The sequence below is a fragment of the Oncorhynchus masou genome, unplaced genomic scaffold, assembly GCF_036934945.1.
Source record: "Oncorhynchus masou masou isolate Uvic2021 unplaced genomic scaffold, UVic_Omas_1.1 unplaced_scaffold_1051, whole genome shotgun sequence".
NCBI classification, from domain to species: domain Eukaryota; kingdom Metazoa; phylum Chordata; class Actinopteri; order Salmoniformes; family Salmonidae; genus Oncorhynchus; species Oncorhynchus masou.
The window spans coordinates 160,576-164,571 of NW_027000215.1; the positions used below are offsets into that span (position 1 = coordinate 160,576).

General features: G+C 44.1%; 1 pseudogene; it reads left to right on the forward strand.

The window, feature by feature from the left end:
- The first annotated feature begins 1,634 nt into the window (after nucleotides 1-1,634).
- LOC135528855 (beta-1,3-galactosyltransferase 2-like) lies at nucleotides 1,635-3,274 on the forward strand (annotated as a pseudogene).
- The last annotated feature ends 722 nt before the right edge of the window (nucleotides 3,275-3,996 follow it).

Genomic DNA, 3,996 nt, shown 5'->3' on the forward strand with positions numbered 1-3,996 from the left:
CTGGTCTACCTGGTTAAATAAAGGTGATCTGGCCTACCTGGTTAAATAAAGGTGATCTGGTTTACCTGGTTAAATAAAGGTGATCTGGCCTACCTGGTTAAATAAAGGTGATCTGGTCTACCTGGTTAAATAAAGGTGATCTGGCCTACCTGGTTAAATAAAGGTGATCTGGTCTACCTGCTTAAATAACGGTCATCTGGTCTACCTCTTAAATAAAGGTATCTGGTCTACCTGGTTAAATAAAGGTGATCTGGTCTACCTGGTTAAATAAAGGTGATCTGGCCTACCTGGTTAAATAAAGGTGATCTGGTCTACCTGGTTAAATAAAGGTCATCTGGTCTACCTGCTTAAATAAAGGTCATCTGGTCTACCTGGTTAAATAAAGGTGATCTGGTCTACCTGGTTAAATAAAGGTGATCTGGCCTACCTGGTTAAATAAAGGTGATCTGGTCTACCTGGTTAAATAAAGGTGATCTGGTCTACCTGGTTAAATAAAGTTGATCTGGTCTACCTGGTTTCAATAAAGTTGATCTGGTCTACCTGGTTAAATAAAGGTGATCTGGTCTACCTGGTTAAATAAAGGTGAAATAAAACAATTAATACAAATACCTGGTTAAATATGAAATAAACAATTATACAAATATATATATAGTCTCTGGTCAAAAACAGTGTCCTATATAGTTTATATAATTTGTACTACCATTAAATGTCAGTTATTGTGAAAAACGGAGTTTAAAATGCTCTTGGCTGAGGTGTATGTAAACTGTACATTTGAGCAGCATACAGGACAAACAAACTGGTTCAATGTTGGTTTAGTGGAAAAATATTAAAACGGACTACAGGCAATGTATTGGAAAACTTCTAACAGATTTTTTCTTAAAATACCAGAAAAGTAAGATTGCTAATATTTCTAAAATCATAATATGTACGTCTTCATGACAGAAGTTAAAAGATATTATATCCCAGTATCTTCTGTGATCTCTTTTTCTCTCTCAGACACACACAGGTGATATAGGAGGTTGTAAATGTTGACATTGACGGTGATAAGTACTATTGTTGATATTTAGTTCAAGGTCTTAAAAGTCCGGCTTGTGTTCTGTTTGTAACACTCAATGACACATCACTGACAGAAGGAAACGGTTACCATGAGAGTGAAGCCAACAACACAGGAAGCCACAGAGAAAGCAGCTGTGCTACTGACATGCTGAGACCCATAAAGTCAGACAGCAGCCCTCCCACCGATGCTCCGCCCAATGCCAATCAACCTTCAGAGACGGAAGAGAAAGTGATAAATCTCACTGGCTCTTTTTCCTGGCTCATTTGAAGTCAACGAAATGAGCAGAACAGACCCAGCTACTATCGCAATTGGTGTTTATGGGAGAACTACCCCTTAAGCAGAGCCTGGAACGGTGACCAACGTAAATGGACAACGGTAAACAGCGTCTTCATTTACCTGAAACGTAATAAAGCCCTTTTTTTTTTAACATAGTCGTTGACATTCAGAGAGCTGACATTCTGAGCCTCAGGTTGTTAGAATAACTTATCTCTGTCAGACTTTTATACACCCTCTTTGATACAATCTTACCCAAATGCATGATGGGGTCTGCCACAACTTCTGGACCCAGCGCCCCCACCTGATGCCCATGATGCCCAGCCCCTCATCGCTAAACAATGGTGAGCCACAGAGGGAGAGGGGTGGGAGGGGGGGGACTTCTCTTCTAAACATCGAACATTCAAATAAAATCTAGTGCATGATGTTGATTGATTGTATATAGTATGATGAAGTGAACATAGTTCATATGTAAAAAGAAAAACCATCTTATATCTTACTAACTATAAAATATATTAACTTCCATTGTGAATTTAAACCAACGTAAGGAGTAATGAATCAAATAGAGAAACAGTGGTCAGACACTGACAGTAGATGTATTTTTCTCAACCTTGTGTTTCAGCAGTACTGATGATAGCCAGAAGGGGGCAGACAGAACACAGCTCAAAAAGAGACGCTGGTGTCGCAACAGCTGCCTTGGCCTGTTTCTGTTCCTGGTCGTGATGATGACTGTGGTCATCCTGGAAGTTGACCTCAAAGAACAGATCTCACCTTCAACAACCAAGCCAGCAGCAAACATGTCCCGAGGACCGTACCATGTACAATACCCACATGAGTACTCCTTCATCCTGGATGAGCCAGAGAAATGCCGGGAGCAGAACCCCTTCCTGGTTCTGATGGTGCCAGTGGCGCCCTATAACAGGGAGGCCCGTGAGGCCGTCCGCAGGACTTGGGGCAGTGAGAGGCAGGTACTGGGCAGAGAGGTCCGTCTGTTCTTCCTGCTGGGACTGCCCAGTGGAGAGGAGACAGAGCAGCTCCAGGAGAAGGTGCTGCAGGAGAGCAAAGAGCACCAGGATCTGCTGCAGAGCAACTTCATAGACAGCTACAAAAACCTGACCATCAAGACCATGGTGATGATGGAGTGGCTGAGCTCTCGATGCCCCAACGCCTCCTACGCCATGAAGATCGACTCAGACATGTTCCTCAACGTGAACACCTTGGTCAACATGCTTCTTCACGCTCCAACGCAAAACTACATGACTGGACTAGTGGCCCGATGGGGAGCTGTTCTAAGAGACCGTAACTCCAAATGGTACCTTCCAAAGGAGGTGTTTCCTGAACCAGTATACCCACCTTATGCTCTGGGCCTGGGCTATGTCTTCACCTTAGACCTCCCCAGGAAGCTGGTGGAGGCGTCCAGGCATGTTAAAGCCGTCTACATAGAGGATGTGTATCTGGGACTGTGTATGAGACACCTGGGCATCCGGCCTACTGACCCCCCAGTGGAAACCTTTTTCAGGGGTATGCAGGAGCCCAGGACCGCTGTCACTACATGGCTGTTATCACGACCATCCTCGACACTCCTCAGGAGCTTCTGGACATATGGAGAAACTTGCACCAACCTGGGCCTGTCTGTTATTGAAAACAACACTCTGGGAAAGACAAATAGCCTTGAGGTTAGAGCGTTGGGCCAATAACCCAAAAGGGTGATGGTTCCAATCCCAGAGCTGACAAAATGGCAAATCTGTCACTGTGCCTTTGAGCAAGCACTTAACCCCAGTGCTCCATGGGAGCTGGACAATGGTGTCCCTCACCGGGACCTCGCTCCCTGTGGGTGTCTTGTTTGAGCTGTGACTTTCTATTGGATGCTTTTCTCTGGGTGTGGTAGAGAGGGATTGCCTTATCTCTGTGTTTCTGTGGGTGTGGTAGAGAAGGGTCACCTTATCTCTGTGTTTCTGGGGGTGTGGAGAAGGGTCACCTTATCCCTGTGTTTCTGTGGGTGTGGTAGAGAAGGGTCACCTTATCTCTGTGTTTCTGTAAATGTGTAGAGAAGGGTCCCCTTATCTCTGTGTTTCTGTGGGTGTGGTAAAGGGTCTAAATTATTCTGTGTTTCTGTGGGTTTTCACATTATCTCTGTGTTTCTTGGGTGTGCAGAAGGGTCACCTTATCCCTGTGTTTCTGTGGGTGTGGTAAGAAGGGTCACCTTACCAGAAGGGTCACATTATCTCTGTGTTTCTGTGGGTGTGGTAGAGAAGGGTCACATTATCTCTGTGTTTCTGGGGGTGTGGTAGAGAAGGGTCACCTTATCTCTGTCCAACTGGGGGTGTACAGTAGAAGGGTCACACTCCTTATCTCTGTGTTTACAGAGAAGGGTCACATTATCTCTGTGTTTCAACACTTATCTCTGTGTTTCAGATGGGTGTGGACACACTCCAAGGGTCACATTATCTCTGTTTACAGATAGAGAAGGGTCACACTCAACACTGAGACATCATTTACAGATAGCCAGTGGTGGCAGGTACTAATCAATACTGAGAAATAAAGATTCCTTAATAGAAAATGACTCAGGTGAAAGTCCCCCAGTAAAATATGACTTGAGTAAATGTCTAAAAGTATTTGGATATAAATGTACTTTTTACTTTTGATAGCAAAGCATAAGTATAAAT